Source organism: Lemur catta, chromosome 7, assembly GCF_020740605.2.
Source record: "Lemur catta isolate mLemCat1 chromosome 7, mLemCat1.pri, whole genome shotgun sequence".
Classification (NCBI taxonomy): Eukaryota; Metazoa; Chordata; class Mammalia; order Primates; family Lemuridae; genus Lemur; species Lemur catta.
Window position 1 is genome coordinate 64884054 of NC_059134.1, and position 14678 is coordinate 64898731.

Below are 14678 nucleotides of genomic sequence, written 5' to 3' on the forward strand. Positions count from 1 at the left end.
GCAAGGGGGAAGTAGATCAGCACTGCTGGATATGAAAAGGTGTTATGAAGCCTCAGTAACCAAAATAGTGTAATGCTGGCATATAAATAGACAGACAGGCTGGTGGAGTGGAATATAATGCACAGAAATAGTCTCAAAATCATACATGGATACAATATAACAAAGATGACATCCCATGTCATTGGAGAAAAAATATGGACCATTAAATAAATGATATTGGGACAAACAGGTAGCCACTTAGATAAAAATGAAGTTGAATTCATTCCTCATGCCTCACTAGGTTAACTTCGAATGGATAAAAGATTTAACTTTTTTAAAAAAAACCTCAAAAATATTAAAAGAAAAATGTATTGTATTGAGGAAAGCCTTCTATCACCCAAAACCCAGAAGCCATAAAAGATCAATAAATTTGACTATTACAAAAATAAAAAAATACTCTGCATGTTTAAAAATGCTTTAAGTAAAGTCAAAGAATAAATAATAAACTTGGAAAATGTTTTCATATCAAATCACAAAGGAGTAATCTGTCTCATATATAAAGTCATAGAAGTCAATAATTAAAGACAAGAAACCCAATAGAAAATGGGCAAAGGACATGAACAGATAAGAAATACAAATGAATCCTAACATATTAAAATATTTTTAACCTCATTCATAATGAATGAAAGGCAAAATAAAACACTAAGATATAGAAATGTTCACTTAGCACATTGACAAAAATCCAAAGTTTGATAACACATTCTCATGGCAAAACTGGGAAACTAGGCATTTCAAACATTAATGGTGGGAGTGTATACTGACCTAAGTTCTACAAAGAGAAATCTTGAAATATCTATTTAAATTTTAAAAAATATTTATCTTTTCACCCAACAATTCTGCTTTGGCAGTTTATTCTACAGATAGACATTCATATGCAAAATGACATATGTACGATGCTATTCACCACTGCATTGTTTGTAATAGCAAGATTAGAAACATTCAGAAGGCTATCAGTAGGGGACTAGAAACATAAATTACATGATATCCATAAAATAGAATACTAAGTGGCTATAAAATGAAAATGTCCTATGAGTTCTAATATGGAAAGATCTCTAAGAAACATTTTTAAATGAAAAAGAGTACAGAACAATGTATAAATTTTGCTACCTCTTTTGTAAAGAAGGAAGAAAAACAAGAATCTGTATTTATATTTGCTTGTATATACATAAATAATCTCTAGAAAGATACATAAGAAATTAAGAAGAGGGTTACCAGTGGCAGGGATGGGAAGGGGTAGATGGGGGTCAAGGATGGGAGGGAGACTTTCAGTGGTTATCTCTCTCTCTCTCTCTCTCTTTTTTTTTTTTTTGAGACAGAGTCTCACTTTGTTGCCTGGGCTACAATGCCATGGCATCAGCCTAGCTCACAGCAACCTCAAACTCCTGGGCTCAAGCAACCCTCCTGCCTCAGCCTCCCGAGTAGCTGGGACTACAGGCATGCGCCACAATGCCCGATTAATTTTTCTATATATATTTTTAGCTGTCCACATAATTTCTTTCTATTTTTAGTAGAGACAGGGGTCTCGCTCTTGCTCAGGCTGGTCTCAAACTCCTGAGCTCAAACAATCCACCCTCCTCGGCCTCCCAGAGTGCTAGGATTACAGGTGTGAGCCACCGCGCCGGGCCTCTTTATACTTATTAATTGTTGACAACATGACTATATTATCATAGAAGGAGAAAAAGTGAGAGGAGAAGGAAGAGGAAGAGGAAAAAGAGGGGGAAGACGAGGAAAAGGAAGAGGAGGAAAACTGGAGAACTGGAGTAGAGGTAGTTTTTATTGTTATGACAACCAAATGAACTTAAAGTCCAGATCCCAATCATTTTTTAGAATCATGCGTTCATCACATGGGATTTTTCAATGTGAGCTTTGCCCATAGTTCATTTTCAGCCACAGAATATAACATTAACTTTCTACTGCTGCCTTAGAATTATTGACATGATTATGGTGAATTATCCTCCCAGGCCAATTTAGGCTAAATAGGCAACAGGTAACATCTTTTAAATTTTTGTGGCAACATTGGTAACTATTGCCTACAGCGCCTGTGAGAAGAGAATAGGGCATCAAAATACACACACACACGTGCTCACACACACACATTTCTGTCAGTGTGATTTTATATGATTAAAATATACAAGATTACTGATACTAGAAATGCCATAATCCTTTTAAATTAGCTCATAGAAACTACTAATAAGATAACAAGTTAAGATGTGACCTGTGAGTCCTCACAATTATCTGTTGATCCGTTTTGCAATACTATTGCAGGTAACTGGCAATGTCCTTTCAATTATTAATAGGTTAACACAAAGCCAGTTTGTCAGTTACTTAATTTCTGAATATTGTTCATACCAGTGTTCAAGAGAAAAGAAAAGGAAAGAAAGACAAAAAGAAAAGAAAGAAAATAGGGTTTATATATGTTATATCAAAAACTGGGCAGCATCTGTGACAGAAGAAGCAGAGACTTCAGTAAACACATTTGTGGAAAACGCAGCCCTGCTTCTGTCTTGCTACTGTGACACCAAAGGGGTGAAGCCAAAGATTCTACGATGAACATGCATTACCTTTACAATTAGGAAAAGAGAACAGATTTAAAAAATGTAAACAAGTATAGGCTGACCATGCAGACAGACCTGCATGTTAACTCTGATTCTGTCATGTCTTATCTGTGGGATCCTGGACAGGTGGCTTTAACCTCCCTGAGCCTCAGTTTTCCCATGTGTAAACCGAGGATAAGCATACCTGCCTTGCCAGGGTGTGGTGCATCATGGGTGAGTTGATGTTTGTGGAGTGCTGAGTGCAGGCTCTGGCACAGAGGAGGCGCACAGTAAAAGGGATTCCCATCCCCCACCCACCCGGGGGAGGCAGGACCCCTGGAAGCCAAGCCCAGACTGTGCCACAGTTCCTGAGTTCCTCCATTCAGGCTATTCTACAGTTGTGCCAAAGAACAGGTACTTGCCCCTGCTTGTTGGGAGAAACCCAGTTATTAATCCATACCCATGGCATGATTATAATTAGGACACCTGGAATTTTTGGAGATAAGCTAGCTCTGTCCAGATCCCAGAAGGATGTTTTCCTTATTGTGCTAGTGAGAAGATTTCAGTGCAGGAAACCAGAATGACTGTAGACATTTTAAGTAAAAAGGATACAGTTGAGAGAGCTTACAAAATGATTGGAAGAGCTGGAGAGGTAAGCTCTAGGCTGGGCCATCAGGAAGGATTCTCAGAAGACACCAGAACTGACCCACCAGGAAGGCCACTACTTCTGCAGCAACCTGGGGGCAAACTTCTAGAACTCACTGAGTCGCTCTGCATTCAGACACCTGAGCTTGAACTCTGCCACTTGTTATCACAGGTCACATCTTAATCTGTTATCTTATTAATAGGCTCTAGGAGCTAATTTAAAAGGATTACGGCATTTCTATAATAATATCAGTCATCTTATATGATGATTTTAATCATATAAAATCACACTGATGAAAGTGTGTGTGTATGTGAGAATGTGTATGTACATGTGTGTGTCTTTTGATCGCCTCTTCTCTTCTCACAGGTGCTGAAGGCTTGGACACATTTCTTAACCTCTCAAGAATCAAGACAAGGAAGTTGTCATCACAGCCACTGCTTCTCTACACCTAAAAGCTGGTCAATAGACTCATCTTCACGACCTTTCTTATAAACAGTCAAAAGCAGTTGGAAAATACCCTCTACCTCACTTCTACTTTTCAAATCTCACAGTACATTTCACTGGCAGAAAGTAAGTCACATCCAGGACCCTGGCTGTGAGGGAGCCCAGAAATGCCATTTTTTGGCTTGTCAGGCTCTCAGTGCAGAAAGACATACTAGAAGGATTTGGAAGTCAGTGCTGAGTACCAAACGAATCCATCACAGAAAGTCATTCAGTCCCTCGGAAGTTGGGGCAACCTCAGCCAACACCTGTTTGTGCTGTATGGGCTCCAAAAGTAACCAAGGCTTTAAGCTCATTGCGCTCATTGAAAGATGCAATAGACATTTTCTGGTTGCCTTGTAAGTATACATCACTCCTTTTCTCTTCCTAACAATGCCCAGCTTTTCATTAATTAATTTCATTCAAGTATCCACCTCTCCTCCAAGCAATACATGTCTTTGGAAAACTGACCCCAATTCTAGCTCCAGGAGTGAACCCTAATTAGATAAATTAGTGCATTCCATCTTCCTGGCCACAGACATTGGTCCAAGAGCAGGCATGTTAACAAAACCAGAAGAACCATGATGAATCTCAAAATCTTGCTTGGATTGCTGATGCAATCTCACTCCTACCTGGTATGACCAAGGTAACAAATAGTCCCTGCTTCCATCTTGCTACCTTGAGTGAAGCCAACTGAGCACAAAGCTCATACGCAGAAGAGAGAAAAGCCTAGAGTATCTCAGAGAAATAGAATCAGGCCCTGATCAAACCTTACCTGAATTTTAACACACTGCTGAAAAATACAATGGAAAGAAATTGATGAATGGGTTTAATAGAAGCTGACATGAAGTGGAAAACAGGTCAGATGAAAATAGCCACAATGAATAACCAGAGTCATGGACAGACAAAAGGATTGAAAACAGAGAAATGAACATAAAAGACATACAAGACACAGGGCAAATGTCTAACATAAGTGTAAATGGAATCCTGGAAGGAGAGGAGAGAGAATGTGAAAAAGCAGTATCTGAAGAGATAATGGATGAAAAATTTCCAAAACTGGCAAAAGACAAAGCCCCAGATTTAAGGCGCACTGTGAAACCCAAGCACAATACATACCACATTTAGACAAATCACAGTAAATCACTGAAAAACAATGACAAAGAAATAATCTTAAAAACAGCAGAGAATAAAGACAGATTACTTTGAATGGAACAACAGTAAGGCTTCCAGGTAAGCTCTCAGTGGAAATAACAGAAGCCAGAGACAATGGAATATCTTCAAAGTTCTGAAAGAAAATAGGTACTAATCCAGACTCCTCTACCCAGTTAAAATGTCCTTCCAAAAGGATGAGATGATTTAACTCCAGCAAACCTAGGTTAATGGAAAATACTAAAGGGTGTTCTTTAAGCAGAAAAAAAGTGATCCTAGACCCAGGCATTAATGAAGAACATCAGAAAGTGGGGAAAGCTAGGTGACCATTGAATGCATAAAATAACTTAAAATTTAATAGTATCTTATTGGGGTTTAAATATATTAATTTAATGTATATTTACTATTTATTACATACATTTATTGTTGTATAGAATATATAAAAATGTGTGTATATAGAGAGAAAGAAAGAGAAAGAGAGGGAGAATTAAAATATATAATAACAGTAATAAATGAAGTTATTCTAAAGGTCTTTACATTGGAAAGAGGTAAGAGTAATAATTTGTATTAGACATTGATAAGTTGATGCATATTATAATTTCATGCATAACCACTAAAAGAAGAGTAAAGGAATAGAATTACCAAGCTACCACAAATGGGGAAATAGAATAATTGAAGGACTCAAAGAATTGAAATTACACAGATTGTTATCTTAGGACATAATTTAAGCAAAAATTAGTAACAAGAAAAAGAATAGTAAATGTGACCCCAAAAATAATCCATGTAATTAATCACTCTGACATATTACAAAAGAAAAAATTATATGATCATCTCAATAGGTGCACAAAATTCTTTTCATGAAAGTCGACATCCATTCATGATAATAGTGCTTAGCAATCTAGGAGTAGAGGGAACTTTCTTAATCTGATAAAGAATATCTACTCCAAACCTATAGCAAATATCACATTTAATGGTGAAAACTTAAAGCTTCTCTTCTGCAACAGGGAACAGAATAGGATGCCTGCTATCATCACTTCAACATTATATTGGAGATCTTAGTCAAGTCAATAAGGTAAGAAAGAGAAATGAAAAGCCTAAGTGTTGGAGAGAAAAAAATAAAACTGTATTATTCACAAACAATATCTATGTGGATGTAGAAAATTATTTAAGATACAAGCATATCTTGGAGATATTGTGGGTTCAGTTCCAGACCACAGTAATAAAGTGAATATTGCAATAAAGAGAATCACACAAATTTGTTTCCCAGTGAATGTGAAAGTTATGTTTACACTATTCCATAGTCTATTAAGTGTGCAATAGCATTATGTCTAAAAAACAGTGTACATGCCTTAATTTTAAAATACTTTATTGCTAAAAGTTGCAAATTATCAGCCTTCAGCAAGTCATAATCTTTTTGCTGGTGCAGAGTCATGCCTCAATGTTGATGGCTGCTGACTGGCCAGGAAGGTGGTTGCTGAAGGTTGGGATAGTGGCAATTTCTGAAAATAGACAACAATGAAGTTTACCACATTGATTGACTTTTCCTTTTGTGAAAGATTTCTCTATTGCATGTGATGCTGTTTGACAGCATTTTGCCCACCGTAGAACTTCTTTCAAAATTAGAGTCAATCCCCTCAAACCCTACCACTGCTTTATCAACTAAGTTTATACAATAGTCTAAATCCTTTTTTGTCATCTCAGCAATGTTCACAGCTTCTTCACCTGGAGCAGATTACATCTCTTGAAACCACTTACTTTGCTCATCCATGAGGAGCAATTCCTTATCTGTTCAAGTTTTATCATGAGATTGCATCAATTCAGTCACATTTCAAGCTCTGCTTCTAATTCTAGTTATTCTTGCTATTTCCACCATATTTACTTCCTCCACTGAAGTCTTGAACTCCTCAAAGTCATCCACGAGTGTTGGAATTAACTTCTTGCAAACTCCTGTTAATGTTGATATTTTGATCTCCTCCTATGAATCACAAATGTTCTTAAAGCCATTTAGAATGGTGAATCCTTTCCAGAAGGTTTTTAGTTTACTTTGCCCAGATCCATCAGAGGAATCGCTATCTATGGCAGATATAGGGTTATGAAACATATTTCTTAAAATAATATGACTTGAAAGTCAAAATTACTTCTTGATCCATGGACTGCAGAATGGATATTGTTAGCAGGCATGAAAACAACATTAACCTCCTTACACCTCTGCGTCAGAGCTCTTGGGTGACTGGGTGCATTATCAATGAGCAGTAATATTTTGAAAGGAATCTTTTTTTTCTGAGCAGTAGATCTCAACAGTGGGCTTAAACTATTTAGCAAACAATGTTATAAACAAGTGTGCTGTCTGTCATCCAGGCTTTGTTGTTTCATTTATAGAGCACAGGCAGATTTAGCATAATTCTTAAGGGCAAGCACCCTAGGATTTTCAAAATGGTAAACAAGCACTGGCTTCAGCTTCAAGTCACCAGCTGCGTTAGCCCCTAACAAGAAAGCCAGCCTGTCCTTTGAAGACAGACATTGACTTCTCTCTAGCTATGAAAATCCTAGTTGGCATTCTTCTAATAAAATCTATTGTTTAGTGTAGCCATGTTCATCAATTATCTTAGCTAGATCTTCTGGATAACTTGCTGTAGCTTCTCCATCAGGGCTTGCTGCTTCACCTTGCACCTTTATGTTATGGAGATGGCTTCTTTCCTTAAACCTCATGACCACCCTCTGCTAGATGAGACTTTTTTTCTGCAGCTTCTTCATCTCTCTCAGCCTTTATAGGATTGAAGAGAGTCAGGGTCTTGCCCTGGATTAGGCTTTGGCTTAAGAGAATGTCGTGGCTGGTTTGATCTTCTATCCAGACCACTCAAGCTTTCTCCGTATCAGCAATAAGGAAGGCTGTTTCACTTTCTTATCATTTGTGTATTTACTGACTGGAGTAGCACTTTTAAATTCCTTTAAGAACTTTTCTTTTACATTTACAACTTGGACTAACTGCTTTCAGCCTATCTCAGTTTTTGACATGCCTTCCTCACTAAGCTTAATCATTTCTAGCCTTCAATTTAAAGGGAGTGTGACTCTTCCTTTCATTGAACATTTAGAGGCCATTGTAGGGTTATTAATTGGCCTAACTTTAATATTATTGTGTCTCAGGGAATAGGGAGGCATGAGGAGAGGGAGAGAGATGAGGGAATGTTCTTAGCACTATTATTCATGATAATCAAAGACTGGGAATAACCCAAATATCCATCACCAGCAGAATGGATAAATAACTTTGTATTACATGGTTTATTAGTACTATAACAAAAATATGTAATAAAAATATAAAGTAATTAAAAATTAATGAACTTCAGCTACATTTAAAAATGGATAAATCTCACAAAGTTAATGTTTAGTAATAGAATACACATCATATGATTCCATTTGTAGTGAGTTAAAGAACAGTAGTCCTCGAAGTGTTGTCTCTGGCCAGCAGCATCAGCATCACCTGGTAACTTGTTAGAAGTGAAAATTCTTGGGCTCTATCCTAGACCTACTGAACCAGAAACTCTAAGGGTGAGTCCCAGAAATGTGTGTTTTAACAAATTTTCCAAGTGATTCTGATATACACTGAAGTTTGAAAATTACTGGAAACAACAAAATTAATTTATGATATTAGAAGCTGGGATGGTGCTTGTTTGGGGGGCGGGGTGAGAGCATGAGAGGGTTGTAGGGTCCCAGTAATGCCCTACTCCTTGGCCTGGGTGGGAATTACGTGTTTTCAGTTTGTGGTAACTCACTGAACTATATGTACACTTGTGATTTCTGCATTTTGTTGTTTGGGTGTTATGTTTCATTTTAAAAACCTAAAAAGCTTACTAGAAAGTGCTGGATAATAAAATGGAGGAAATTTTCCAAAAACAAAAAATAAAGAGATGGAAGAATGAATGAGTGATAAGATTAGGTCCAGAACATACAATATCTCAATAATAGATGCTCCAGAAAGAGAAAAAAGAAAAAGAAGGGGAGGAAAACATCTAAGAAATAATTTAAGAAAATTTCCCAGCACACGCACTTCCAAATTGAAAGGCCCTCAAGTGCCTGTAATGGATGAAAATCCACACACACCTAGACAAATCTGATCAACACAAACAAAAAGATCCTACAGGGCTTGCAGAAGGAAAAGACAGGTCTCACACAAAGGGTCAGACGTTGAAATGGCTTTGGATTTCTCAGTAGTGACACTAGAAGCCAGAAGGCTTGAGGCAATGCATTTTACATTGGGGAAAATTATTCCCAACCTAGAAGTCTACACTTTTCCAAACTAGGACTTTGTAAGGATGAAATAACAATACTTTCATATATGTAAGATCTCAAAAAAATCTATATCCCATTACTTCTAGGGATGTTACTAGAAAATATGCTTCACAATAAACAGGGAATAAATAAGAAAGAGGAAAGCATGGGACCCAGGAAGAACTTACCCAGTACAGAAGAGTACGTGTCCTGATGCCCAAGATGACAGTCAAAGGACAGCCCAGGATGACACTGAGCACTGGGAAGCCACCAGTCCAGACCATCCAAAGGTCCAGAAGAGACTTCCTTAAGCAGAAAGGAATGCATGGAATGTCTGATGCAAAGTAACATATTGAGAGGAGATTTTGACACCCAGCCAAGAGTTTGGGGTTAAATTAGTGATTAACCCAAGGAAACTAAACAAACTCTGAAGAGCCACTCTAGCTCGAGTTGTGCTTGGGCCTGCATTGCAGCCTGACTTCTCCCTCTCCCAATCCCGTCTTCTTCCCCCCATCCACAGGTGTAGATCCAAGCAAGGGCACTGCCTAACAAACACTGACACACGAAACGCCACCTCAAAGTTTGCTTTCCAGAAACTCCAACTGCAACACAAGACAATTTCAGGGAAAAGAAAATTTGTGGAGGAAAGAACAATGAATCACATTTTACTACACCACGCAGCTATCCACAGCATTTCATTGTCATAATAATGTAAATTCTACATATTGATCAAACTACCATATCATTTACCAGGAGGCCAGGAGAATAGGGAAATGTGTATATGTCTGGGGATGTAGAAGGAAAGTGATAAAAATCCTCAATTTCCATAAATTGAGCAAGAAATCAAGAAATAGCTATTATTTGGATATGATTTGGATTTGAAAGGTCAAGATTTTCCTGCTGGAAAAAGCAAGTCCCACAAGAGAGGACTCATACTCTGCATAAGAAAATTAAGGACCAGAAGGATTTTGTAGTTTGGTGGCAGGTGGAGGACCCCAAGGACCCCGAATGGGGCATGGAGGCAGAAGTGAGGACATCCATCTCCCCCAGTGAAAGGCAGGGACAAAAGATGCAAAATCAACAAGTAGCAATTCTAGCCAGTTTTTTAGACACAGAGTTAAATATCAAAATAATCAGCTAAACAGGAGGTGAAAGTGGGTTCCTCTGGGAAGGCAGAAAGAGGGAGAATGGTAAGGGATTGCTATTTTTCATAGCAAATTTTGTAGAATTGACTCCTGAAACTATGAGCATGTCCAACTTTCATAAAAACACAGCTAAAACTGAAACATTAAGCTTTGGCTGTGTGATCAGGTGGGTCAGTTATGGTGTCTCCACACAGAATGCTACACAGCCCCCAGAAACGATGCCAAGGATGAACATTTATTGAAATGGAAGGATGCTCATAATATCATGCTAAGTGGAAAAAGCAGACTACAAGCAGATTAATGTGAAGATCATTATTAAAAAAAATTTAAAAAAATTATATGTAGACATATATGCTCCTGTCGATTTTAAGTTGTCTATAGTACCATGTAGCACTGTAGCCCCCTCGGCAGTGCCTCATGTAAGATATTCTTTGGGGGCATAGAAAAAAGTCTGAAGGATATACACCAAAATGTTTGGAGTTACTTTCTCTTCTTCGTGGGTATGGAGGGATTTTTATTTTCTTCCGTTTGTTTACATCTGTAGCCCATATTTTTGCCATCTCTGTACCCTCAAACCTTCCAGCCTCACAAGATCACCCTTTATGTAAAGTAACAATGGCTGAAGTCTCCATCCTATATACCGTGCAAAGTCCAAGGCCCTCCCCAACATTGCCGCAAATCTGCAGGTGCTTGGCTGTCATGTTCACTCTGATTTCCTCTTCCTGCTGCTCTCAATTTCCCTGGCATCCTGCTTTCTGCAGCTGTTTCCTTCTCTCTGTCCCTAGTTAACCCAAATATGGAACACTGCCCCTTTTCCTTGGTTTCCCCCACAGAATATCTTACATGAGGCACTGCCGAGGGGGCTACAGTGCTACACGGTACTATAGACAACTTAAAATCGACAGGAGCATCCCTGTTCCCACCTGATCTGGCTGACACTGCTTTGGGGAGATTCTCGCTGGCCACTCTTCTTCTCAGACCCTGCCTCTCACCGGGGGAGACGGATGTCTTCACTTCTGCCCCCATGCCCCACTCGGGGTCCTTGGGGTCCTTGCCTGCTACTAAATTACCAAATCCTCATGGCCTTTGTTTTTTTTATGCAGAGTATGAGGCCTCCCCTCGTGAAATCCTGCTTTTTCCAGCAGGAAAATCTTCACCTTTCATATCCAAAAGATCATCAAGAAACCTTTTAAGAGTCATATCCTGCAACTTGAACAAGCAGCTGGAGTCAGTTCTGTTTGTCTTCTCATTACATGTGTAATGACTGTGCATTTTCTATCATACTTATGCATTGCTTTTGTAATTCAACTATTTTCATTAAGAGAAATGCCAAGGAAATCGTGAGTTGGTTGTTTAAGCAGCATCAGCCCGTGAGCAAGTGTAAATGTCAAGTCCCATAGCCAGAGCAACTACCCACAAGCTCCTGCTTTGTGGCAGCTAAGGGAATATTCACGAGGGCAGTGTGGAAGGTGGAGGCCAGGGCAGGCTCAGAGTCCCCCAGGGCTGCTGAGCCAGTGTGGGCAGCTCAGCACAGGACGCCAAGGAGACATGTGGCCAGTGCAAACAAGGTGAGGACCATGCCCCAGCTGACCACAATGTCTCCCCCCGCCCCCCGCCCCCTGCCCGTCTTCCTATTGATAACCTGGCCTGGGCCTGGCTCCTTCCCTGGGAGCCTTCCCTGAGCACCCCCTCCCTCACCAGCTGTACTATTTATCAGCTAGCTCTGTGGCAATTTAGTGCACCTGTCCATGTCTCCCTTTCCCCACCTGCAAAATAGGGATAATAATATTTGTAAGAATCAAATGAGCAATCCTTGTACTTAGAACAGTGCTTGGTTCAGAGTTAGTAGTCCATCATGTTAGTAACTATCACTACAACCATCATTAGTGTCACTGTGTCCATGGACTCTGCCCTTGACCAAGACATCACACAGTCTTATGTGGGAGGCTGCCTGGGAAGGGAGGGCCTGGTATTATTTATTTCTGTTTGCATCCCAGCCGGCACACGTGCCAGCATGGAACTGTGCTCAATACCTACTTGACTGATTAAACTTTGGAGAGAAGAAACAGGTCAGCTAAGAAACCACATGTGAACATACCTGTCCTGAAACCCTAGTCGCCTCTGTGATGTCTCTTCTTAGAAATTCTCAGGTTTCTTTCCCTAGACTTGGGGTTCACTATTTCTAACTAGATTCTTTTATGACCCACTCACTCATCAGAGAAATATAAACAACACAAGTAAAAGAAGTTTCTGGGCTAAAAGCATTTCATGTAACAAAGAGCATTTTTATTTAAAAAGGAAAAAAAGGCCAGAATTTATACATCTGTGCGAGATCTGTTCCCTTCCTAATGGTCCTCTGGGGGTTGGACGCCATTCCCAGAGGGTGGCTCCTGCTCAGAGCTGGACTTTGGGAACTGTCGTCACTGCCAGGTGAACGAGCCACACCTGATGCTGGGTCATTGTGAATGCAAGGGAAGGAATTACCCACCAGACTTGTCTTTTGTGATCAACTGAATACTTGTGTTCTCCCAAAATTCATATGTTGAAACACTAGCCCCTAATGTGATTGGTGGTAATAGATGGTGGGGCATTTGGGAGGTAATCAGGGTTAGAGAAGGTCATGAGGGTAGAGCCCTCATGAATGGAATTAGTGTCCTTATAAGAGTCCAGAGAGAGCTCGCTTCCTCTTTCCACCACGTGAGGACAGAGCGAGAAGACAGCCATGTATGAACTAGGAAGTAGGCCCTCACCAGACACTGAATCCGTCAGTGCCTTGATTTTAGACCTGCCAGCCTCCAGAACTGTGAGAATAGATGTAGTTTAGAGCATCCAGTTCATGGTGTTTTGTTATAGCAGCCCAAACTGACTAAGACATGTTTGAAGGACTTCTGATTATTTCCAAGCATTTAAATCCACTTTCATAGGACAAAGATTTGCCAGCACTAAGAGTGTACTAGGTGATTCATCTGGAGCTGGAGACCCAAAAAGAGATACAAAAGGGCTTTGAGCAACCACAGAATTATTAGAATAAGTGTATGTTCCCAAGTAGTCTACCTTGAAAGGAACATTGCTTTGTGCTGGAAGGTAGCATTTGCTACAAAACCAGCCTAGCTATGCTATAGTCAGGCCTCTGAAACAGAGCTATGCAGTATGAAGAATGAGTAGAAACAGTTGTGCAGTGGGTGCTGTAACTTTGTCGAAAAAGTGAACACACAAGAATCATGAACTGCCTAAAGTAGCAGCTCTGAAGATCAGTGTGTTTGTGAGAACTCTGAGGTGGTTTGTTAGCATCTTTCAAACTCTTGTGCTTAGTGTCATTACTTCCTGGGATCTTTGAGAGGCTCCAATGAAAATGTATGTGAAGGTATGTGAAATGCACAAAGTGCTGTTCTTGTAATGCTGTGCACTGCCCTCCCTTCTTGTGGCCACTGGTAGGGCTGTCTGGTGCCCTGAGTGTGTGTGTAGCATCTCCACACACATGTGAATGAGCACACACATGTGCAGGGGCTGGGGTGGGGATCAGGAACACTGGAGCGAAGAGGTCCTGACGGGGCAGGGTGGGACATGGGATCAAAGAGCCTTATCTGCTCAGAAAGGCTACAGGAGTGTGAAGAAATGGAAGTGACCCAGGGCTCACCCTGATTAGCCCAGAAGGAAACCCACCAGTTGAGGGGGGCCCTCAGGGTCTTCTGCCCATCCCACCCCTGCTGCTACCAGCAGGGAATAGGTGGAGGGACAACTGAGAGATCTTGTGGGTGCTGCCCCCGTTTGTCTCACGTTTCTCATCTATAAAAGGGGTGGTGGTGATAATAGTAGCTTTTCCTTACATGGCTGTTGTGAGCTGTAAACAGAATGGTGCACATTGGAACGTGCATCCAATGGCAGACTGGGCAACATGAAAAGGCATGCGCCAGAGCTTCACAGATGCACAGGGACTCCACCATGTATGCAGCATGGAGCAGCAGAAAGCAAGTTGCAGAAAAACACAGATACCATGAGTCCACTTAAATAAGGCTTAAAACCACACAAAACAATCACAGTATTATAATACTATGACCTGTTAGGAATATGTACATATGTCATAAAAGCATAAGGAAACACATGGGAATGTCAGGGTAGAAGGATGTAGTTAGGGAAGAGCACACTGCGGCTTTTTCTACACATATGTTATACTTCTTAAGCTGGATGATGGCTCCATAGGTGTTCATTATGTTATTCTTCATTCCTCTTAGTTGTCTGAAATGTTTTATAATAAAAATTAGTAGTGAAAAATAAATGCACATAAAGCACTTATTTGGTTTATTTAACCATAAACTCTCAGAAAGTGTGAGCTGTTAGCAGACAGCTCAGACAGGCCAACACCAATCTGCTGACCAGCCATGCAGGGGCAATGATGGAGCCAGATAATATGGCCCAAGA